Source organism: Callithrix jacchus, chromosome 3, assembly GCF_049354715.1.
Source record: "Callithrix jacchus isolate 240 chromosome 3, calJac240_pri, whole genome shotgun sequence".
NCBI classification, from domain to species: domain Eukaryota; kingdom Metazoa; phylum Chordata; class Mammalia; order Primates; family Cebidae; genus Callithrix; species Callithrix jacchus.
The window spans coordinates 175948101-175974482 of NC_133504.1; the positions used below are offsets into that span (position 1 = coordinate 175948101).

At 37.8% G+C, this 26382-nt stretch overlaps 1 protein-coding gene across 39 annotated transcripts in view; it reads left to right on the forward strand.

The window, feature by feature from the left end:
• The window catches only part of LCORL (ligand dependent nuclear receptor corepressor like), a 198332-nt gene that overhangs the window by 91803 nt on the left and 80147 nt on the right, over positions 1-26382 (forward strand). For 2 of the 39 annotated variants that reach the window (XR_013533180.1, XR_013533179.1), the window contains exon 5: positions 17482-17628. The exons of the other annotated variants lie outside the window; for them this stretch is intronic. The gene's annotated coding sequence lies outside the window, so the exon portion shown is untranslated. The remainder of the gene's footprint in view (positions 1-17481; positions 17629-26382) is intronic. 39 annotated transcript variants of the gene reach the window in all.

A 26382-nucleotide genomic window follows, 5' to 3' on the forward strand; every position in this document is an offset into this window, starting at 1 on the left:
CTGGGATTCCCATAGTTCACCCAAAACTTCATGGATAGGATTTCATGGGTCCATGAACTTGAATGGGTGAAAAAATTATGTTTTTTTTCCATTGACCTTTAGTTGAAATATAGCATTTACTTCAACTGTAAGCATAGACAACAAACAACAGTGGTATTAGTAATACCTGTTCCAGTAATAGAAATCATAAACATTTTTACATCATATCTTGAGTTATTTTTTACATTCTCACTACTTTGAAATTATGGTAGATATTAGACTTTCTACTAGATTATATATTTTAATGCATTAAAAAGAGGTGTATATATATTACATCTTAATTTTTCGAAACAAAGGTTGACAACTATATTTTAATATAGTTTGTTTCCTATATATTTATTCATTTAAAAACACAGTTCAGAGAAAGAGCCTGTGGGCTTCCCCACACTGCCAGAGGAGTCCTTACACAAAAATAGTTAAGAATTCTGTTTTCCATCTTTAGTATTTAATCTTCATAATGTCCCTAGAATGCCATATCTTAAGGACAGTGTTCTTAGATTTTATATATACAGATATATATATACACACACACACACATATATATAATTATATGTACATATATATGCAATATATAAATATACATGTACATGTACCTATACTTTTTTTTTTTCCAGATTTCACTCCCTCTCCTGGCTTCAACACTTCACTTCTGTTTAGATGAGCCACCGCCTCTTTCCCGCTTTCATTACTATTTTCTAGACACCTCCACGTGTATATTTTGGGACAAATTTTAAGTCACTGAGTCTAAAACTAAACTTATTTTTCTTTTAAACCTTGTTCTTTTTTTTCCCCCATGTTCTCCTTTAATTAGTGCCATTGACGCTTTCCTATTCACCCAGAGTTAAATTGCAAGAATAATTCTTGATTCTTTGTACTTTCTTACTACTTTCTCTAAAAGGAGTTATAAGAAATAGCTGGGGATTATTAAAGAGGCTGCTGTGAACATTCTTGTGCAAGTCTTTTTTTAGACATCTGTTCCATTTCTCTTGGGAAAATACCTAGGAGTAGAATTGCTGGGTTATATGATCAACGTGTATTTAAAATATATTATAAAATATAATAGCTATTTGTATTATAAAATATAAAAGCTATTTATGTTATAAACTGCCAAACTATTGTAGAAAATGTATTCTTTGAGTCTTAATAGCAATATGTAAGAGTTACAGTTCCTCCACATGCCTGTGAGCAATTAGTGTTATCAGTCTGTTACTAGCTATTCTAGTGGGTGTGAAATGGTATCTCATTTTGCTTTAAATTGCATTTCCCTGGTGACTAATGATATTCAGCATGTTTTCCAGTTTTTATAGACAATTCATATATCTTCCTTTTTAAAGGATCTGTTCAAGTCATTTGCCCATTTTTAATTGGGCTTTCTTTTGATTTGTAGGTGTTCGTTATAGATTCTGGATAAAAGTCCTTTGTCAGATAATTACTAATGTTTTATGTTTGTTGAATAGTGCTTTAGCCTGGTTGAAGGTCTTTTATATACTTTGTCCCTAATTAGTTGGGTAGATTAATCTTGTGAGGTTGAAAATGTTTAAGTTCTGATGCCCTCCCTGGGGTAGGTAAAGAAACTAGACACATGGAAGAAACTAAATAAGACTAAGACAACTAAGAAAATAAGAAAGGGGAACTCTGAAAGAGATTGAGAAAGACTTAGCAACTTTACATTTTGAATGGTTGAATGGGTTATAAAAGTTGTTTTATCTTCTAAATTGTATAGTAAATTAGGCTTTAGACACAGTTATAAAATGAAATTAAACTATACTCACAAGGTCATTATAGGGTCTGTAAAGAGTATTAATATGTAATATCAAGGTAGCCCAGTAGGATACAAGGTTAAATTTATAACGCTGAAGTCTCCTTTTATTTCTGCCACGTGTAAACATATAACCTACTTTGAAAATTATATTAAAATTCTAAATATGTTTATAAATGTGCAGCACAGGTGAAATGACTCTTTTGGTGCTTCAGTTCTAGATATAAAAGTAGACCAGACTTTGTTCTATTGTATTGCCTTTAGTTCCTCTTTTAATTTGAAAAATATGCAGCTAGGCTTACCAATAGATAAAAGTAGTAATTAATATAATGACTTAAAATTTTTCTTTTTATATGTCTTGAATATGCCTCTTTGTTATGGGGACAATGGTGGGTGCTGCTGTTTCCCTTTTGGTGTTCTAAGTATCATACTTGCTAGTATGTTTCTATGGAGAATGATGTGAAAAAAGAGAAGAAATCTAAATCTGTAAGCTTTTCCATTTACTGCCTTTATCACAGGAGATTTTGATAAGGGAAGAATGAAATTATTCATGAAAATCAGTTGTTTATTTGAATTTGAGCAGTTCAGATTATTGCCATTCTTATATTCTACTTGACAAATGCTTTAAAAAGTTGGATTTATTAATATTACTCTTTATATTGAGGGATTACCAGATTTTTATGATATAATACAATGGATGTGGAAAATAACACTTTTTATTACAGAGCTCTGCCTTTTTACTGTTTTTCCCCCAGTTGTCTGACATAGTATAGCTGCTAGAGCTTGTTTTGTTAGATGTATCTAGCAGTGGAAGCATATTATAATGTGCTAGAAAAATAGTTGCAATAGAATGTTGGCAAAATTTGTCAGAAAACTTGGAAATGACTAAAATGTTAACCCAGAGCAGTGTTATATTGGCATTAAGGAATGGGTACAAGAAACAGAGACCCACCTAAGCTGGGGATGAATACCTCTGAATTGTTCAGGAGGATTATGGGGGCATCTCATATATATGATTTCATAAATTTGTTAACCCTGTATGTAAATTACATAAGTTTATGAAATGTATATAATGCATTATGAAACTATTGCGGAATAAGGAAAAGTAACGCATCAGTATCAAGCTTATTGACTTAAATATTTGTTCAACTTAACCTATTTTACATCGTACTGTTGGAGGTGATTGGGAACTTCCTACAATATTCTGTGTGAAGAGATTTGGACTTGGGGGAAACTGAAATGATCTTTGCTAATTAAACTAAGTTATTGTGCTATCCCTACTATAAAAAAATCCAAAGGGGAGGGAAGGATAGAATTACAAACACATATGTGAAAAGGAAAATGATACGTAAATGTTCTTCCTTAACATCTTCTTGAATATAGGTATCTCTCTTTGTTTCAACTTTCATTATCTAAACTCAGGAATTAAGTAAGTTCAGATAAATTTTCTATATATATATATATATTTTATTGCACTTTAAGTACATATATGGCAATGTGGTTTGCTGCCTCCCTATCACCTATATCTGGCATTTCTCCCCATGTTATCCCTCCCCAACTCCTTACCCATCGCTGTCCCTCCCCAGTCCCCCCAGCAGACCTCAGTGTGTGATGCTCCCTCCCTGTGTCCATGTGTTCTCATGCTTCGACACCTTCCTATAAGTGAGAACATGTGGTGTTTGATTTTCTGTTCTTGTGTCAGTTTGCTGAGAATGATGGTTTCCAGGTTCATCCATGTCCCTACAAAGGACATGAACTCATCATTTTTTATGGCTGCACAGTATTCCATGATGCATATATGCCACATTTTCCCTGTTCAGTATATCATCAATGTACATTTGGGTTGGTTCTAGATCTTTGCTATTGTAAACAGTGCCGCAGTGAAGATACGTGTGCATGTGTCTTTATAATAGAAGGATTTCTAATCCTTTGGCTATATACCTAGTAATGTGATTGCTAGATCAAGTGTAATTTCTTTTTCTAAGTCCCAGAGAAATTGCCACAATGTCTTTCACAATGGTTAAACTAATTTACCCTCGCATCAACAATGTAAAAGTGTTCCTATTTCTCCACATCTTCTCCAACATCTGTTATCTCCAGATTTTTTAATGATCGCCATTCTAACTGGCATGAGATGGTATCTCAAAGTGGTTTTGATTTATTTGCATTTCTCTAATGACCAGTGCTGATGAGCATTTTTTCATGTTTTTTGGCCTCATATATGTCTTCTTTTGAAAAGTGTTTGTTCGTATCCTTTGCCTACTTTTGGATGGGCTTGTTTGTTTGTTTCTTGTAAATCTGTTTTAATTCTTTGTAGATTCTGGATATTAGCCCTTTGTCAGATGGGTAGATTGCAAAAATTTTTTCCCATTCTGTTCGTTGCCAGTTCGCTCTAGTGATTGTTTTGGTTGCTGTGCAGAAGCTCTGGAGTTTAATTACATCCCATTTGTCTATTTTGGCTTTTGTTGCCAATGCTTTTGGTGTTTTAGTCATGAAGTCCTTGCCTATGCTGTGTCCTGAATGGTTTTACATAGGTTTTCTTCTAGGATTTTTATGGCGTTAGGTCTTATGTTCAAGTCTTTAATCCATCTGGAGTTAATTTTAGTGTAAGATGTCAGGAAGGGGTCCAGTTTCTGCTTTCTGCACACTGCTAGCCAGTTTTCCCAATACCATTTATTAAACAGGGAATCCCTTCCCCATTGCTTGTTTTTATCAGGTTTGTCAAAGATCAGATGGTTGTAGATATTTGGCGTTTTCCTCCAAGGCCTCTGTTCTGTTCCATTGGTTTATGTCTTTGTTTTGGTACCAGTACCATGCTGTTTTGATTACAGTAGCCTTCTTCGTATAGTTTGAAGTCAGGTAGCATGTTGCCTCCAGCTTTGTTCTTTTTGCTTAGAACGAACTTGGCCATGCGGGCTCTCTTTTGGTTTCATATGAAATTTAAGGTGGTTTTTCCATTTCTCTGAGGAGGGTCATAGGTAGCTTGATGGGGATAGCATTGACTCTATAAATTACATTGGGCAGTATGGCCATTTTCACAATACTGAATCTTTCTAACCATGAGCATGAAATGTTTTTCCATCTGTTTGTGTCCTCTCTTATTTCCTTGAGCAGTGGTTGTAGTTTACCTTAAAGAGGTCCTTTACATCCTTTTTAAGTTGTATTCCTAGGTATTTTATTCTCTTTGTAGCAATTGTGAATGGCAGTTCATTCTTGATTTGGCTCTCTTTAAGTCTGTTATTGGTGTATAGGAATGCTTGTGATTTGTGCACGTTGATTTTGTATCCTGAGACTTTGCTGAAGTTGCTTATCAGTTTCAGGAGATTTTGGGCTGAGACGATGGGATCTTCTAAATATACAATCATGTTGTCTGCAAATACAGACAATTTGACTTCCTCTTTTCCTAATTGAATACCCTTTATTTCTTTTTCTTGCCTGATTCCTTTGGCTAGAACTTCCAATACTGTATTGAATAGGAGTGGTGAGAGAGGGCATCCTTGTCTAGTGCCAGATTTCAAAGGGAATGCTTCCAGTTTTTGCCCATTCAGTATGATACTGACTGTGGGTTTGTCGTAAATAATTTTTATTATTTTGAGATACGTTCCATCGATACCTAGTTTATTGAGAGTTTTTAGTGTAAGGGGCTGTTGAATTTTGTTGAAGGCCTTCTCTGCATCTATTGAGATAATCATGTGGTTGTTGTATTTGGTTCTGTTTATTTGGTGAATTACGTTTATAGACTTGTGTATGTTGAACCAGCCTTGCATCCCCAGGATGAAGCCTACTTGATCGTGATGGATAAGCTTTTTGATGTGCTGTTGCACTGGGTTTGCTGGTATTTTATTGAAGATTTTTGCATCTATGTTCATCGTGGATATTGGCCTGAAGTTTTCCTTTTTTGTTGAGTCTGCCGAGTTTTGGTATCGGGATGATGTTGGTCCCATAAAATGATTTGGGAAGGATTCCCTCGTTTTGGATTGTTTGGAGTAGTTGCAAAAGGAGTGGTACCAGCTTGTCTTTGTATGGTAGAAATCAGTTGTGAACCCATCTGGACCTGGGCTTTTTTTAGTTGGTAGGCTATTAATTGCTGCCTCAACCTCAGCCCTTGTTATTGGTCTCTCAGGGTTTCCACTTCTTCCTGGTTTAGGATTGGGAGGGTGCAAGTGTCCAGGAATTTATCCATTTCTTCCAGGTTTACTGGTGTATGTGCACAGAGTTGTTTCTAGTAATCTTTGATGGTAGTTTATACTTCTGTGGCATCGGTGGTGATATCCCCTTTATTGTTTTATTGCATCTATTTGATTCTTCTCTTTCCTTTTTTAATCTGGCTAGTGGTCTATTTTGTTGATCTTTTCAAAAGTCAGCTCCTGGATTTATTAAATTTTTGAAGGGTTTTTTGTGTCTATATCTCCTTCATTTCTTTTCTGATCTTAGTTATTTCTTGTCTTCTGCTAGCTTTTGAGTTTTTTTTATCTTGCTCCTTTAGCTCTTTCAATTTTGATGTTAGGGTGTTGATTTGAGATCTTTCCTTGCTTCTCATGTGGGCATTTATTGCTATATATTTTCCTCTAGACACTGCCTTAAATGTATCCCAGAGATTCTGGTACATTGTGTCTTCGTTCTCGTTGATTTTGAAGAACATCTTTATTTCTGCCTTTATTTTGTTGTTTATCCAGTCAACATTCAAGAGCCAGTTGCTCAGTTTCCATGAAGTTGTGCAATTCTGAGTTAGTTTCTTAATTCTGAGTTCTAATTTAATTGCAGTGTGGTCTTAGAGACTGTTTGTTATGGTCTCCTTTTGCATTTGCTGAGGAGTGATTTACTTCCAATTATGTGGTCAGTTTTAGAGTAGGTGTGATGTGGTGCTGAGAAGAATGTGTATTTTGTGGATTTGGGATAGAGAGTTCTGTAAATGTTTATTAGGTTTGCTTGGCCCAGATCTGAGTTCAAATCCTGGATATCCTTGTTAATTTTCTGTCTCTTGACCTGTCTAATATTGACAGTGGAGTGTGAAAGTCTCCCACTATTACTGTGTGGGAGTCTAAGTCTCTTTGTAGGTTGTTATGAACTTGCTTTATTTATCTGGATGCTCCTGTTTTGGGTGCATATATATTTAGGATTCTTAGCTCTTCTTGTTGCATTGATACTTTTACCATTATGTAATGTCCTTCTTTGCCTCTTTTGATCTTTGTTATTTTAAAGTCTATTTTATCAGAGACTAGGATTGCAACTCCTGCTTTTTTTTTTGGCTGTCCATTTGCTTGATATATCTTTCTCCATCCCTTTATTTTGAACCTCTGTGTATCCTTGCATGTGAGATGGGTTTCCTGGATACAGCACACCGATGGTTTTTGACTTTTTATCCAATTTGTCAGTCTCTGTCTTTTGATTGGGGCATTTAGCCCATTCACATTTAAGGTTAATATTGTTATGTGTGAATTTGATTCCTGCCATTTTGATGCTAGCTGGCTGTTTTGCCCAATAGTTGATGCAGTTTCTTCATTGTGTTGATGCTCTTTACCATTTGTTACGTTTTTGGAGGGGCTAATACCGGTGTTCCTCTCTATGTTTAATGCTTCTTTCAGGAGCTCTTGTAAGGCAGGCCTGGTGGTGATGAAATCTCTGAGCAACTGCTTGTTCGTAAAGGATTTTATTTCTCCTTCACTTATGAAGTTTAGTTTGGCTGGATATGAAATTCTAGGTTGAAACTTCTTTTCTTCAAGGATGTTGAATATTGGCCCCCACTCTCTTCTGGCTTCTAGGGTTTCTGCAGAGAGCTCTGCTGTGAGTCTGATGGGCTTCCCTTTGTGGGTAATCCGACTTTTCTTTCTGGCTGCCCTTAACATTTTTTCCTTCATTTCAACCCTGGTGAATCTGACAATTATGTGCCTTGGGGTTGCTCTTCTTGAGGAATATCTTTTTGGTGTTTTCTGTATTTCCTGGACTTGAATATTGGCATGCGTTGCTAATTTGGGGAAGTTCTCCTGGATAATATCCTGAAGAGTATTTTCCAGCTTGTATTCATTCTCTCCGTCACATTCAGGCACACCTGTCAAATGTAGATTAGGTCGTTTCACGTAATCCCTTTATTTCTTGGAGGCTTTGTTCATTTCTTTTTACTCTTTTTTCTCTAATCTTGCCTTCTTGTTTTATTTCATTGAGTTGATCTTTAGTCTCTGATATCCTTTCTTCTGCTTGGTCAATTTGGCTATTGAAACTTGTGTATATTTCACGAAGCTCTCATGTTGTGTTTTTCAGCTCCATCAATTCATTTATATTCTTTTCTACACTATTTATTCTCTTTAGCATTGTCTCAAACCTTTTTTACAAGTTCTTAGTTTCTTTGCATTGGGTTGGAATATGTTCTTTTAGCTCAGAGAAGTTTGTTGTTACCCTCTTTGGAAGCCTGTTACTTCTGTCAATTCATCAGACTCATTCTCCATCCTGCCTGTTCCCTTGCTGGTGAGAAGTTGTGATCCCTTGGAGAAGGAGAGGCATTCTGGTTTTGGGTGTTTTCATCCTTTTTGCACTGGTTTTTTCCCATCTGTGTGGATTACCTGTAGTTGTTATAGTTGGTGATTTTCAGATGGGGTCTCTGAGTCGACGTTCTTTTTGTTGATGTCACAGTTACTTCTCTCTGTTTTTTAGTTTTCCTTCTAACAGGCCCCTCTGCTATAGGTCTGCTGGAGGCCTACTCCAGACCCTACTTGCCTGGGGATCACCTGCAGCAGCTGCAGAACAGTAAGGGTTGCTGCCAGTTTCTTTTTCTCTTATCTTTGTCCCAGAAGGATACCTGCCAGATGTCCACCTGAGCTCTTCTCTATGAGGTGTCTCTTTGGATATACAGGGGTCGGGGTGCTGCTTGAGGAAACAATCTGTTCCTTACAGGAGCTCAAGTGCTGAGCTGTGAGCTCTATTGTTCCCTTCAGAGCTGCTGGGCAGGTACATTTAAGTCTGCTGCAGTGGAACCCATAACCACCTTTTTTTCCCAGGTGTTCTGTCCTGGGAAGGTGGGGCTTTATTTATAAGTTCCTGACGTGCTGCTGCCTTTTTTCAGAGATGCCCCGCCCAGTGGGGAGGTAGCCTAGTTCACAGTTTGCCAGTAGAGGTGTTGCTGAGCTGCTATGGGCTCTGCCCAGCTGCTATGTGAACTTCCTTGCGGTTTTGTTTATAGAGGTTTAGTTAGAACTGCCTTGGTAATGAAAATCTCCCTCAGTAATGGTGAGCTGTCTCTGTAATGGCAGACCACCTGGGTAATGGTGGATGCCCTTTTACCCGCAGAGCTAGACCGTCCCAGGTCCAGCTGTGCTTGCTGTGAAACTCTCAATCCAGAGCGTTTCAGATTGCTGGCCTTGTGGAGATAAGACCCGCTGAGCCAGATCACCTGGCTCCCTGTTTCAGCTCCCTTTTTTTCAGTCAAATGGGTGACTGTCTCCTAGGTATTCCAGGTGCCAGTTGAAAAGGCACGCAGATTTGTGTGAGTTTTTATGTGGAGACCTGTTGCACCAGCTGAAACAGCCGTGCTGGAGACTCATGGCGCTTTTCCACCCAGGAATCTCCTGGATTTGGGGCAGTAAAAATTCATTTGGAAATGCAGTGGTCACTCACCCTCTGTGTTCTCACTGGGAACTGCACTCCAGAGCTGTTCCTATTTGGCCATCTTGGATAAATTTTCAAAGAAAGTCCTTGCTATTGAAAATTCAGAAACCAAATAGATTTAGATTCTGCAGTATCCTTTTGCTATCTGAGCATTCTCTTCAAACTATTTGTACTCAAGAACTAAATAGGTTTGAATAAAAAGCAATACAGGTTTTATTGTTTTTGTTGATGAGACCTCATCATCTGGTGGAAAAAAATAATGTACTGAGAGATAGAAAACCAGTGTTCTCAGCTCTGCCATTATGCCACTATCTCTGATTTTATGTTTCTGGATCCTTGTTTCTTTTTTTTTTTTTGTCATTATAAGACTGGATTCTATTTTATGTAAAATCTGGTAGATCAGAATTTTAGTAGTCCTGAAAAGTGGATAAAAGTTTAGGAGCTATTTTTAACATTTCAAAAAGCCTTAAGACATTATATAATTATCTCCACTAAGACTGTAGGTCAAACACATTAATATTATATTTGGATCAAATTGATATTACTCTTTATAAAAATTACCACGCCAAGCTACTTGCTTCTTATTGACAGTGTCTTTGAATCAGAAGTAGGGAATTAGAAAAGATTGGAAATCATTAGCTATATATTTCCCAGTGTGTATTTCCAAAGGTATAGGTGAATAGTTTACTCTTATAAGTTAAGATTAGTATGCTTATTTAATACTTCTGGACAAATCAGACATCTTTCAGTTGTCATAGTTCTTTTATCACCCAGTAATGGGTCATATACGTCAGAGGATTTAATTCCAAAATTGCTTTTCAATTACTGTATACCTACACTTAATTTCATTCCATGTTTTTGTTGTTTTTCAACTGCAGTTAAATTGTGTTCTAAAAATTTATTGATCATGTCAGTCTGTTTGCATTGCCAAAAAGGAATAACTAAGACTGGGTGATTTATAAAGAGGTTTATTTTGACTCACAGTTCTACGGGCAGCACAAGAAGTGTGGTGCCAGTGTCCACTTCTGGTGAGAGCCTCAGGGAGCTTATAGTCATGCCAGAAGACAGAGCAGGAGCTGGTGTATCACATGGTGAGGGATGAAGAATGAGAGAGAAAGGGAGAGGGAGGAAAGGAGAAAGGTACAAGCTCTTTAAAACAGCCAAATTTCACGTGAACTCATAGAGTGAGAATTCACTCATTACTGCGAGGTTAGCACCAAGCTATCTTTGAGGGATCTGACCCATAACCCAAACACCTCCCATTAGATCCACCTTTAACATTGCAGGTCACATTTCAACATGAGATTTGGAGGGGACAAAACATCTAAACCATATTACTGATTAATTCATTTGGAACTCTGGGTAATATTTTTTTTCATGGAAATACATGTTGAGTAGTCATTCATTTCCAAGGTACAAAAGACTGTAATGGCAATTAATGGTTAATATATTTGATTTGTGTTGTTTCAGCACTGCCATCATTGATAATTTGTTTTCTGAGAATTGGATTCTAAATCTGGAAGAACAAGAATGTATTTCAGTCTTTTCTCCAGATGTTACTTCTATTTCTTTTTACTTGTTCTATACCTACCAAAGTGGCCATATATAGTATTGGGACTTCATTAATGGGCAAAATATATAATAACCAGGCATCTGTATAAAATCACTTTTTTTTTTAGTTAGCACTGCTTGATTTGTTCTCTATGAAACTGCATATTGAGTATGTCAGTTTGAATGCCGGTGAGTGGGCAATTAGTTACAGAGTGGCTAATTAATTAGTTTTCACCCTCTGTATTTTAGAAAGACTTAATACTTTATTCTGTCCTAGCCTGAGGAGAAAATATATTTTAAAATACCTTGATACTATGTTTCGTGAATGCTTTTAATCTGTGGAGAAAAACAGTTTTACTAATGAGATACTCACTGGTAGTAAAGAAGTGCAAAATGAAGGTGCTATGTGGTTGTCAAAATGTGAGTTGGAATTTAAAAATTCGCCAGTAATGTAGAATTACTGTTGCTCCATAATTCTGCAGATCTGCATTCCTACATTTCCATGATTATTTACTTACTGAATGATAAAACTTGCAGCTAAATTTGTCTTCAACACACCTTTCTCAGAGCATCAATTATATTATTCATTAATGAATAAATAGGATCTCGAGCATGTATCAACATCAGAACTAAGCATTATGAATTATACAGTGCATCTAGTGATTTCTTATTTCAAAAGATCTCTGGTGCCATCTACTGAATGCTTTTTAAAGGAAAAAAACATGAAGTCAAATACTAGATTTTCACTTAATTCAATTTTTTGTTTTGTTTTAATTTTCAATTAATAGGACAGATTTAGGTTTATAGAAGAACTAAACAGGAAGTAAAGAATTCCCATATAATCACTTCGCCCATCCCCTCAGTTTCCCCAGTAACACCTTTCCTTGGTGTATTTCATTTGCTACAATTGATGAACAAAATATTGATACATTATTGTTAACTAAAGTTCATAGTTTACATTAGGATCCTTTTGCATATGTTTTACGGTTCTATAGGTTTGCCAAATACATAGTCATGTATCCTTCATTACAGTATCATCATAATATATCACTTCCCTAAAAATCCCTGTATCCCATGAAAAAATCCCTGAAGTCTGAGTACTTGATACTAGGAAATAAAAAAGAAGAGCCTTAAAATCACAGGATCAGAGGTAGCAGTCTTGGCAAGGTACCTTTTCTGAAGAAGACAAGAGTGATTTAGAAGGAATATTACTTAGAATCTTGTTAATAAATGAAATAAATTAAGGGTCCTGTAGAAACAAAAGAGAATCACAAAACTGAAAGCACATCAACCCTTCATTCTACTCTACCATTCAAAATGCACTATTAATTAAAGAAAATATACTATACTAGCATAAGGATTATTTTCATCCAGATTCTTTCTGTATACGGCAGTTTTTTGTGTATAACAGTAATTGCTGGTTTGGGAATATAAAGTAATTCAAATTGAATAGAATATAGGACATAAGAAATTCTCTCTAAAAACAAAACAAGTAGAAAAACAGAAGAATGATACATCATCATAACACTTCAAAGTGAATTGTATATTCTTAAAAGAAGCACTGACAGATATGATAAAACACCTGATAAAAAATCTAGATATTCAAAAAGAAACAGATGAAAAGGAAGATGGGAACTGAGACTTAACTTAGGAATGTAATTTTAGAAAAAGAAATCCTCTTAAAAATAAAGGCTTAATTTCAAAGGAGAACAGACTTGACTAAGAATATAAGAGTCTTTGGAGAAAGCTATGAAAATGGCAAAGAGAATGAAAATGAAATAAAATTGTAGAAACAGTAGAGAAAAAAAGTTGTTGGTAAAACAATGATCGAACAACAAAAAATTCAGTACAGGTATAATGGGAGCCCCAAAGAAAAAAACAAAATAGTGGAACATATTGAAACTATAATTTGAGAAAACTTTCCAGAAATACATTTGAAACTATATAGCTCACTATGTACCTTGGATAATTGACACAGAGTAGCAAACTTTGAGACATCTGGTAAAACTATGATAATTTTAAGAAGGGAAACCCAATGGACCTCAAGACAGAAATACTAAGTCACAAAGATAAAAATCAGATAAATCAAAATTCTCAACAAGAACATTTAAAGAAAGACAACCCCAGAGCAACATTTTCAAAGAAGTTAAAGAATAAGTGAAACTTTTGTGTGCAGTCAAGTTGTATTTCATGTATGACAGTGGTCAAAACATAATTAAACATGCAAAAGCTAAATAAATACTGTATTTAAAGTACTACTGGAATAATCTGGAGATGTAGTCAGCAAACACTTTCTGTAAAGGACACAGAGAGTAAATATTGTCGATTTTGCAGGCAATATGGTCTCTATTACAGTTTTCCATATTTGCCATTATAACAAAAATATCCATAGACAGCATATTAATGAATTAGTATGGGTGTGTTTCAATAAAACTTTATCTACAAAAGATGATGGGCCACATATATCCCCTACTTGCCCACCCTCATACTCAATGGAATATTTCATGCAATTAATAAATGGCAAAAGGAGTGATTGTGAGCATTGGCCATATGTTATCTAAGGCTAAAGCAGAGTGAAGGTTGAGAAGAGTGGGAAATGAAGTAGGAAAAATTCACTGAGTGTCACATAGGTATTGTGTAGGAATCAAAGGTATCATTTGAAACCTGCATACCAAACAACCTAACTAAGGAAAAGGGGAACTAATGGCATCATAAGAAGTAGTAGGTAAAACTGGTAATCAATAAAAAGATGAACTATCTTAAATACTGAAAATTTTACAAAGCAAAGAAAATGGACCACATGAAGAAAGAAAAATTAAAAATTCTGTAAGCTGACACTAATATATGAGTCATTGTAGGACGTGTAAAAACACTGAACTCACCTATTGAACAGATGGCCAGAATGGTTCATGAAGCAAGACTCGGGTTTGAGCTGTATATATTCAGAAGAAAACAAAATAATTTTAAAAGACTAAAAGGAGTGAGAAAAGGTATGGACAGCAAATGAAAACAATAAAGAAAGCAAGATCAATTCTGATGTCAGCCAGGGTAAAAATTAGAGGGGGGAAAGGGCTACTTCATAGTGTTAAAGACTATAAATCATAATGTAGATGTAACATCTGCTAGTATTTGTGTATCAGATAACATTAGCAACCATTTTCATAAACAGAAACTACAGAGAATTTAGAAGGACAAATACACAGAATTAACACATCATTTTTAGTCCAAGATAAGTGAAGTGAATCTAAAATAAGTGAGGATATAAAAGACCTAAAAGCACAGCCAGGGATATTTTATGAATATATATTGAACTCGATTCTCAAATAACATGAAATATAATTTCTTCCCAAGAATACATAGAATATTCACCAAAAAAATTTTATATATTGTCAAAAAGAAATCCTAAGTTCCATAAAGTAGAAATAATACCAAAAAAATTTTTTATTATACTGCAATAAAGATGGACATCAATAACAAAACATTTTAAAAATCTTATTTACCTGCATTGTAAATGCTCTTTTAAGCAATTTTAGGAGTAAAGTGAAGAAAGCAAAGTTTCAGAATTTCTAAAGACTCAACAGCCTTATGTATTTACAGCCATTAATTAAAGAAAAATAAGTTACATTTTCATCAAAAGAAAGCTAGGAAACATCACAAATAAGAATAAAGAACAATGAAGGAAATAATAAAGATTAAAGCAAAAAATTAATGAGCTTGAAGTCAAAAACAATAGTACTAAAAAGTAAGTTTAAAAAAATTGGTTCTTTGAAAAAGTCAACGAAGTAGACAGACCACTAGTTAACCTAATTGGTAGGGGTAGGAATGGGAGGAAGAGAAGAGGGTAACAAAGAAAGTAGTAAAATGTAAGACATGACAAGGGGAGGATAACTATTGAAACAGATAATTTTTAAAATGATTTTATTTTGCACAACTTAGGTGAAATGGGTTATTTCCTTGGAAAATCCACTTTGTTAAAATTGTCCCAGAAGAAATGGAAAAGTTAAATAGATCAGTTTTTTCTGAAGAAATATGAAAAGGCATAAAGAAAGCTCACTAAAAGCACCAAGCTCAGAAGATTTCACAGGAATATTTTAACAAAACTTTTAAGATCAGATCATCTCAATGCTTTATAAATTTTTCCAGAACATGGAAGAAGACAGTTTTCAAATTATTTTTGAGTATGGTATTAATCTAGATAAAAATCATATGAAGATCACACCACAGGTACATACACATGACTACAGAACAATTTCACGTGTATCAGTATACAAAAGCATCAAACAGAATCCTAAGCTACATTAAGAAAATGATACATGACAGTCATGACATTTATTCCAGTAATGCAAAAGTAGTTCAATTTTAGGAAATCATTTGATATTATTTACTTGTTATTCTAAAGAGGAACAAAAAATGAATATTCAGGAAAACAGGAATTGATTTTTTTTTTAATGTAAAACACATATATCCTAGGTTTAAATCAAACATAATACTTAATATGGAAACACCAAGCAGCATTCTAACTAAAACTGGAACAAACATTATTCTCCTCTTCCCCTGCTATTTAACACTGTATTCAAGTTTTGGGCTTGTGCAGTTAAACAGTAGAAAACTCTACTTTGTGTTTGTGTATGGAAATGGAGTCTCACTATGTTGCTCAGGCTGGACAAATACCTGGGGTCAAGCAGTCTTCCCGTCTGAGTCTCCTGAGTAGCTAGGGCTGCATGCATTCACCACTTCCTCTGTGTTATATTTACGTTTTTGAGGAACAGCTGATCTGTTTTCCAAAGTAGCTGTAGCATTTTGCATTACTACCAACATTTCATATCCTCCATAACACTTGTTATTATCTACATTCGTTTTTATTATAGTTATCTTACTGGGTATGAAATAGTATCTCAATGTTTTGATTTTCATTTTCCCAGTGACTAATCATGCTAAGCATCTTGTCATGTACTTAACAAGCCATTAGTAACATCGTCTCTGTAGACATGTCTATTCAGATCATTTGCCCATTTTTAAAATTTAGCATGTCTTTGTTGAATTGTGAGAGTTCTTCATATATGGTGGATATTGGACCCTAGTAAGACATATGGTTTAGAAATATTTTTTTCTCATTGTGTGGACTTCGTTTCTTGATAGTGTCCTTTGAAGCTTAAAATGTTTAATTTTCATGAAGTTGTATTTATCCATTTTGTTCTTGTTTGTGCTTTTAGTGTCAGATCTAAGAAATCATAGCCTAATCCAAGGTCATAATATTTGCACATATGTCTTCTAAGAGTTTTATAATTTTGTCTCCTATATTTAGATCTTCGATCCACTTTGAGTTAATTTTTGTATATAGTGTGGGGTAGAGGTTCAGCTTCATATTTTGCATTGATATATCCAGTCACCCCAGTATAATTTGTTGAAAAAATTATTCTTTCTCCTACTGAGTTGCTTTGGTACTCATCAAAAATAAATTAACTGTGTATAAATACATTTATTTTTGGACTGAATTCTTTTCCATTGTTCTACATGTCTATCCAGTAATACCTAGTCTTGACTATTGTGTTTATAGTAAGCTTTGAAATTAGAAAGTACTAATCCTCCAATTTTGTTCTCTTTCAAGATTATTTTGGCTATTCAAGGTCCCTTGCATTTTCATGTGAATTTTAGGATCAGCTTGACAGTTTCTGTAAAACTGCCATCTGAGATTTAGATGGGGATTGTGTTGAACCTGTTTGGGGAGTATTACCATCTTAACAATATTAAGTTTTTCAGTTTGTAAACAGAGGACATGTTCCTATTAAGTCTTCATTATGTTTCTGGTTTTCAGTGTATAACTCTTCTACTTTTCCAAGTTTATTTTTTATAAGTATTTCATTCTTTGATGCCATTGTAAATGTGATTTTTTAAATTGCATTTTGGAATTGTTTTGTTCTATTGGTTCGAAATAAAATTCACTTTTGTATATTGATTTAGTATCTTGTAACATTGTGAACTTGATTATTAGCTCTTAATATTTGTATATAGATTCCTTAGAATTATGTATATAAGATTATATGCAAATATCCAAGATTATACAGTGATAATCTAAATTAAATTTATATATCACAAGATTATGTGATTTGTATAAAAAGAGAGTTTTGCTTCTTCCTTGCCAATCCGGATGTGTTTTGTTTTTCTTGCTTTATTATTTTGGCTAGAACACTTTAGTATAGTGTTGAATAGAAGTAATAAGAGCATATATCCTTGTTTTGTTCTTGACAAAGCATTCTGGGGGAAAGATTTTAGCCTTTCACCATTAAGTATGGTGTTTCCTGTGGATTTTTTACAGATATCTTTTATGAGACTAAGGACATTTTTTTCTGTTCCTAGCTTGGTCACTGTTTTTGCCATGAAAGGAAATTTTTTTTTTTCAGGGATTTTTTCCTACATATATGGAGATTACATAGCTTTTGTTCTGTATCCTGTTTGTTAACATGCTAAATTACTTGGATTGATTGGTTTTTTGTTGTTATTGTTTTGTTTTGTTTCGTTTTGTTTTGAGACAGGGTCTTGCTTTGTCACCCAGGCTGGGGTGCAGTGGCGCAGTCATGGTTCATTGCAGCCTTGCCCAACTGGGCTCAAGTGACCTTCCACCTCAGCTTCCCAAGTAGCTAGGACAACAGGCGCCAGCCATCACGAATGCCTAGCTAAAGGTTTGTATTTTTTATATAGTCAGAGTTTCACCATGCTGCCCAGGCTTGTCTCAAACTCCTGGGCTCAAGCAATCTGCCCACCTCACCATCCCCAAGTGCTGGGATTACAGGCTTGAGCTACTATGCCTGGCCAGGGTGGACTGATTTTTGTATGTTAAACCAACTTGGAATTCTTGATATAAATCCTTCTTGTTCATGGTATATAATGCTTTTTAATATGTTAACTGGATTCTTTTTGATAGCATTTTATTGAGTACTGGGTCTAGAGGGGCAAACCTTATTTTATTGTGCTTCGCTTTATTGCACTTTGTAGATTTTGCATTTTTTTACAAAATGAAGGTGTGTGGCAACCCTGCATTGAACAAGTCTGTTTGCACCATTTTCCTTATCACATGCTCACTTCATGTTTCTGTGTTACATTTCAGTAATTCTCAAAATATTTCAAACTTTTTTAGTATTACTACTGTATCTGTTATGGTGGTCCTTGATGTTACGATTATAATTGTTTTGGGGTACCACGAACCACTTCCATATGAGAAGAAAAAATGTGTGCATTCTGACAGTTCCACCGACCAGTCATTTTCCCATCTCAGGCCCTCTTCTTCTCTGAAATACAGTAGTAGTAAAGTCAGGCCTATTAAGAACCTTATAATGGCCTCTGAATGTTTGAGTGAGAGGAAGAGTCACATGCCTCTTATTTTATTTCATTTTTATTTATTTTTGAGACAGAGTGTCACTCTGTCACCCAGGCTAGAGTGCAGTGGCACCATCTTGGCTCGCTCCAACCTCCTCCTCCTGGGTTCAAGCTACTCTCCTGCCTCAGCCTCCTGAGTAGCTGGGAGTACAGGTATGCACCACTGCGGCCAGCTAATTTTTTTGTATCTTCAGTAGTGGCAGGGTTTCACTGTGTTGATAAGGCTGGTCTCAAACTCCTGACCTCATGATCCGCCTGCCTCAGCCTCTCATAGTGCTAGGGTTACAGCCATGAACCACCATGCCCAGCCATACCTTTTATTTTAAATCAAAAGCTATAAATCACTAAGCTTAGTGAGAAAGACATGTTGAAAGTCAAGATGGACCAAAAGCTACTCCTATTGCATTAAACAGTTTCTGCACAATGCATCACATTTTGTAAGCAAAGGAGCAGTTCTTGAAGAAAATTAAAAGTGCTACTTCAGTGAATACATGAATGATAAAGCAAAACAGGCTTATTGCTGATAGGGAGAAAGTTTGAGTGGTCTCGGTAGAAGACCAAACCGGCCATGACATTCGGTTTAGCCAAAACCTAATCCAGAGCAAGGGCCTAGGTCTCTTTAATTATTTGAAGGCTGAGAGGAAGCTGCAGGAGAGAAGTTGGAAGCTAGCAGAGATTGGTTCATGAGATTTAAAGAAAGCTCTCCCCATAACATGAAAGTGCAAGGTGAAGCAGCAAGTGCTGATATAGAAGCTGCAGCAGGCTGTCCAGAAGATCTAGCTGAGATAAGTGATGAAGGTGGCTACACCAAACAACAGATTTTCAGTATATCAGCACATGAAACAGTCTTCTGTTGAAAGAGGATGCCATATAGGACTTCCATTGCTAGAGTAAAGTCAATGCCTGACTTCAAAGCTTCAAAGGACAAGCTTACTCTCTGCTTATGGGCTAATGCAGCTAATGACTTTAAGCCAGTGCTCATTTACCATGCCAAAAATCCTAGGGCCTGTAAGGATTACAGTAAATATTCTGTGCCTGTGCTCTATAGGTAGAACAACAAAGCCTGGGTGATAGCACATCTGTTTACAGTATAGTCTACTACTGAATATTTTAAGCCCACTGTATTAGTCAGGGTTCTCTAGGACAGGACTAATATGATAGATGTATGTATGAAAAGGAGTTTATTAAGGAGTATTTACTCACATCATCAAAAGGTGAAGTCCCATAATAGACTGTCTGCAGGCTAAGGAGCAAGGAAGCCAGTCCAAATCCCAGAACGTAGGGATGCTGACAGTGCAGCATTCTGTCTGTGGCCAAAGGCCTGAGAGTCTCTGTCAAACCACTGGTGTAGGTCCAAGAGTCCAAAACCTGAAGAATTTGGAGTTTGATGTTCAAGGGCAGGAAGCATACAGCACAGGAGAGAGAGGAAGATCAGAAGACTTAGCCTGCTTTTGTCCTAGCTGAGTTGACAGCTGATTAGATGGTGCCCACCCAGATTGAGAGTGGGACTACGTCTCCTAGTCCACTGACTCAAGTGTTAATCACCTTTGGCAACACCCTCACAGACGCACCCAAGAAAATAGTTGACACTAAGTATTAACCATCACAAGGCCACCCCTTGTGAACTTGAACCCATACACATCTGAAATCATTCATAATCTTCAAATAAAGACATTAATAAGGTAATAATTATGCCTAACATAATACAGCTGTCCTTCATGCAGTGCCTCAGTCCCCAGCCCAAATGCTGTTACATAGAGTTGACAAAACTTAAATGCTGATATGAAGTCAGTAAATCTTATTACACATGATAAAGAAAAAAGAAAGGAAATAAAATGAAGATATTTTCTTAGTACAAGTGTATACATGCACAACATGTTCTTAACAAAATGAGGAGGAAATGCAACCAATACAGCCCTCATTCCTGCAACTGGTCACATGGCCATAGGTGGTATTGATGACTACTTCTGCTACCCATTTTGTATATTCTTTCCCTTCAGCAGGCACCTTGGTGGGCCGTGGGTTTTTACCCGGAATGACCTAAACCTTCATTCCTGAAGGGTCTGGGCCATTTGTAGTCCTGCCTGGATTGGGCCACTGTAGTTTGGTATCACAGGGCATGGTAATACTAAGAGATGCCCTGAGGGATCTCCTGTATTCCTTGCATACTCTTCCTTACCTCCACTGTGAAGTAGTAGACTGATTTCATCTTGATAGTCTGTCCGGGTCAGTCACCACAGCCAAAACTGTAACCCCCCTCTTGGCCTGTTGGCTGAGAGGTAGGAGGAGCCAGGTGGCAATCTTCCAGTTTAATGGCATCATTGATGTATCTCCTGGTTGCAGTATTCCTCCCTCTGGAACTAAGATCTCTAGGCCAGCAGAACGTAATGTCACAGGAACAGGAAGCAGAATTTATCATTAGGGGTGATAGTGAGTGATGCCACTTGAACTTCCACCCCTTGAGTCCTGGACCCGTGAATACTGGCTATGGGAGAAACAGTACCATATACTGGGTGCTGATTAAGAGCACACACAGCCTTCTGGAGAACTTTGCCCTAGTCCCGCAAAGTATTGTCATCTAGTTGGCATTGTATTTTGACTTCATAAGGCCATTCCACCATTCTGTCAATCCAGCTACTTGATGATGATGGGGAACTTGGTAAGACCAGTGAATTCCATGAACATGAGCCCACTGCCTCAATTCTTTAGTCATAAAGTGAGTGCCTTGGTCAGAGGCAATGCTGTGTGGAATACCATGATGGTTAATAAGGCATTCCATGAGTCCATGCATGCTACTCTTGGCAAAAGCATTGCATGCAGGATAGGCAAACCCATTTTTGGAGTAAGTGTCCATTTCAGTGAGGACAAACTGTGGCCCTTTCCTTGATGAAAGAGGTCCAGTGTAATCAGCCTTCCACCAAGTAGCCGGCGGATCATTCCAAGGAATGGTGCCATATTGAGGGCTCAGTGTTAGTCTCTGTTACTGGCAAATTGGGCTCTCACCAGTGACTATAGTCAGATCAGCCTTGGTGATTGGAAGTCCATGTGGCAAAGCCCATGCATATTCTCCATCTCTGCCACCATAGCCACTTTGTTCACGAACCTGATGGGCGATGGCAGTGGTGGCTGAGGAAAGAGGCTGAGTGGTGTTCACAGAATGAGTCATCCTATCCACTTGATTATTAAAATCCTCCTCTGCTGAGGTCACCCATTGGTGAGCACTCATGTAAGATACAAATATTTTCAGTTTTTGAGCACTCAGAGGTCCATCCACACACCTCTTCCCCAAATTTCTTTGTCACCATTTTCCCAATCATGATTCTTTAAAGTCCATGACCATCTAGCCAAACCATGGGCTACAGCCCGTGAATAGGTATATAATTGCACATCTGGCCACTTCTTCTTCAAAGAAAAGTGCACAACAGGGTGTACTGCTCAAAGTTCTGCCCACTGGGAAGATTTCCCTTTATCACTGTCCTTCAGGCATGTCCTAGAAAGGGGCTGTAGTGCTGTGACTGTTCATTTTCAGGTGGTGCCTGCATATCATGCAGGGCTATCTATAAACTGGGCCCTTTTCTTCTTTTTCTGTCAACTGATCATAAGGAACTCCCCATGAGGCCATCAGTGCAGGCTGGGGGCGAGGGGGGGAAGCATAGTAGCAGGAATAGAGACCCTGAGCATTTGAGCCACTTCCTCATGGAACTTACTTGTGCCCTCAGAACCTATTAGAACCTGATCATGTATATACCACTTCCATTTGATAATGGAATGCTGCTCTGCATGCCCTACTTGATGGCTAAATGGGTTAGAAAGCACAGTTCATGATAGTTCAGGTCACATAGTGACTTGATGACCCATAGTTACACACTCAGTTTCTACCAAAGCCACGTAACAGGCCAGGAGCTATCTCAAAAGGAGAATATTTATCTATAGAAGATAGCAGGACCTTGCTCCAAAATTCTAGAGGCCTCTACTGTGATTCACTATGGGGACTACCAAATGCTCCAAATAGGGCTCCAAATAGCATCCCCATCTGCCACTGACACCTTAAGCACCATTGGATCTGTAGGGTCATATGGCCCAAGTGGCAGAGCAGCTTGCACAGCAGCCTGGACTTGCTGCACAGCCTTCTGTTCTGGACCCTACTCAAAACTGGCAGTCCTTTGGGTCACTCGATAAATTGGCAGTATTAACACACCCAAATGAGGAGTGTGTTGTCTCCAAAATCCAAATTGGTACACTAGGCATTGTACCTCTTTCGTGGTACAGCAACTTCTCCTTCACTTTAGAAGGGATATCTCAATGGACCCCACACCACTGGACCCCTAGAAATTTTACTGAAGTAGAAGGCCCCTGAATTTCAGTCATTTATTTCCCATCCTTTGGCACACAAATGTTTCACCGATAAGTCCATTGTGTTTGCTGCTTCTTGCTCACTGGATCCAATCAGCATAATGTCATTAATGTAATGGACCAGTGTGATACCTTGTGGAAGGGAAAAATGATCAAGATCTCTGGGAGCAAGATTATGGCAGAAAGCCAGAGAGTTGCTATACCTCTGATGTAAGACAGTAAAGGTATATTGCTGGCCTTGCCAGCTGAAGGCAAATTGTTTCTGGTGGGCCTTATGGACAGGAATGGAGAAAGAGGCATTTGCAAAATCAATGGCTGCATGCCAGGTACCAGGAGATGTATTAATATGCTCAAGCAATGAAACCACATCTGGTATAGCTGCTGCATTTGGAGTTACCACTTGGTTAAGATTATGACAATCCACTGTCATTCTCCAAGATCCATCTGTATTCCGCACAGGCCAAATAGTAAGTTGAACGGGGATGCGGTGAGAATCACCACCCTGTGTCTACTAAGTTCTTGATGGTGGCACTAATCTCAGCAATCCTCTAGGGATGCAATACTGTTTTTAATTTACTATTTTTCTAGGTAGTGCAGCTCTGATGTCTTCCATTTGGCTTTTCCCACCAAATAGCCCTCACTCTACCAGTCAGGGAACCAGTGTGGGGATTTGCCAGCTGCTAAGTATGTCTATGCCAATTCTGGCACTAGGAAAATGACCACAGGTTGAGTCTGGGGACCCACTGTAAGTTGGGCCTGAGCTAAAACTCCATTAATTACCTGACCTCCATAAGACCCTATTTCAACTGGAAGACCACAGTGACATTTTGGGTCCCCTGGAATCAGTGTCAGCTCAGAGTTAGTGTAAAGTAGTCACCAAAATGTCTGACCATTTCCTTTTCCCCAGTGCACAATTTCCCTGGTAAAAGGTCTCCTTGGGGAAGTATGAGAGAAAGATTAATAGCATAAATTGTCAGTAGTGTAGTGGAGTCATTCCTCAGGGGGACCCAGCCTCCCTTTCATTCAAGGGGTTCTAGGTCTGTAAGTAGTTCAAGATCTGGAAATTGAATAACGAGCTGTGAATCTTGTTTTAATAATTCATATCAGTCTTTTGTTCACTCGACCTGGAAGTTTTCAGTTTATATAAATTAAGAATGCAATAGGCTTCCTATCAGTTTTACTTCTCAAAACACTGTGATTAGCCAATGCCAGAGCTCCATATGGGTCAGACTATTCTGATTGCTGCTTTGCCTCTGCTGTTCATTATGGTAACTACGCCCACCGTGCCTTTGACAGTTGAGTACTGCCACTTGGCCCCTGCCACCTTGGGATCCAGTTACTCCTGTTGCATTTAAATTTTGTAGTTAAGTGACCCTGGTTTCCACTGTAAAATCTGGCATACAGAGGAGCAATAACAGAGCTCTTTAAGGATGCAAGTGCTGCCTTTGTAAATGTGTTTTGCAAAGCATCAGTCAAGAATATGTCTTCTGGAACCTCCCAGCTGGGATGAGTAGGTCTAAAGTGACTAATTTACTCTAACATCTCAATCTCCCTAAGCCTTTGGATCCCTTCCTCTACATTAAATTGAGGGAGATTAGGTATTTCCAGCTTTCTCAAAGAAGGCCATCTTTTTTAGGGGGTGGCAGGGGGTGCAGGGATGGAGTCTGGCTCTGTCACCCAGGCTGGAGTGCATGGCACAATCTCGGCTCACTGCAACCTCCACCTCCCAGGTTCGGGCAATTCTCCTGCCTCAGCTTCCCAAATAACTTGGATTAAAGGCACCTTACCCAACTAATTTTTATATTTTTAGTAGAGATGCAGTTTCACTATATTGGCCAGGCTTGTCTGGAACTCCTGACCTCAAATGATCCGCCTGCCTTTGCCTCCCAAAGTGCTGGGATTGTAGGCATGAGCCACTGCTCCTGGCCTTGAGCCCATCATTTAATTCATATTTCAGCTAACCAGCAAATAAACTATGAGAACCTTTTTTAACTCCCCAGCCACCATGGCACATGTATACCTATTATGTGCATGTTTTGCACATGTACCCCAGAACTTAAAAGTATAACTTTTTTAAAAGAAAAAGTTCTTAAGACACAGAAAAAAAAAACTCCCCAAGCTGCAACATTAATTGCAGAATTCCTGCATAGTGAGCCCAAATCAATAAATTCAGCCTGATCCAACTTTACATTTCTTCCACCATTATCCCACACTGTTAATATTCATTCCCATGCCTGTTCTCCAGGGAGGCTTATATAAACTATAAAACTCAGTTATCTTGGAGTGTAGTACACCTCCTAGTGGGTCACACTTTAAACCTCACCTTTAGGGATCTGCTGGGAATTTAGTTACAGGTCTGGAAGCAAAGAGATGTTGGGGGTGGGTCCTGAGGTGAATCAGCATTGCCTTGCCTGGCAGCTGCTTGGGAGGCCATCACTATTGCCTCAGGCAGTGTTGGATACATCTTAGACAATGGTAGAAAAGCTGATGGCCACCAGGGTTGGGGAGGGAATGGGTTGGGGATGTTGCCACCACTGGGACTGGGGAAGCTGTTTCCTCTGGCAAAAAAAGGCTCATCAGAATTTAGGAGCTGAATGCCCCAGCCTCATCAGGGTTCTCCCAGAAGTCCCGTTTTTTTAGAGTCAGTGCCCTCACTTTAACAGTAAACACCTTGCAAGGCTGTGTGTGCACCTTTTGTTGCAGGTCAGCCACTTGCATGATAAGAGCTTGTGTCTGATTTTCCACAATTTCAGCTCTTTCTTGGCAGGAGATAAAACTCTTAATCAGGGCAATCTTAGAAGATTTGTTCCTCTTGGGTCGAGAGAGAGAATCCCTGAGTTCATCGTTTTCTTTCATCACTTTGTCTAGTGAACTTAGGAGCAATCAACCAACTTCATTATGTTCCTTGGTTCTTTACATATGGTCAAAGGTATTATGTATAGAGTCACCAAACTCTTTGCCTCTCACAAGCAGTGAATTAGGAGTATCATATGCATTTATTTGCATAACTCTTTAAACAGTTCATGCCAAGGACTATCAGTGTTCTCCATACTATTAGAAGTAGAGTCCTTAACATTTTTGGGTCTAATCATATTAAGCAGCCAATTTCAGAAACCCCAAAACCAACTGAAAAACTCCATCTTTAAACTTTTCTTTCTCTAGAAGCACTCCAGTACTAAAATCTGTATTAGTCAGGGTTCTTTAATAGGACAGGACTAATAGGATAGATGTGTATATGAAAGGGAGTTTATTGAAGAGTATTGACTCACACAGTCGCAAGTTGAAGTCCCCTAATAGATTTTCTGCAAGCTGAGGAGCAAGGAAGCCAGTCTGAGCCCCAAAAACCTCAAAAGTAGGGAAGCCGACAGTGCAGGCTTCACTATGTTGTTGGAGGCTCAAGAGCCACTGGTCCAAAAGCTGAAGAGTCCTAAAGCTGAAGGACTTGGAGTTTGATATTCAAGGACAGAAGGCATCCAGCGCGGGGAAGGATAGAGGCCAGAAGACTTACCCAGACTAATTTTTCCACATTCTTCTGCCTGCTTTTATCTTAGCTGAGCTGGCAGCTGATTAGATTATATGGTACCCACCGGGATTGAAGGTGGGTCTGCCTCTCCTAGTCCACTGAATCAAATGTTAATCTCCTTTGCAACACCCTCACAGACACACCCAGGAACAATAATTGCATCCTTCATTCCAATCAAGTTGAG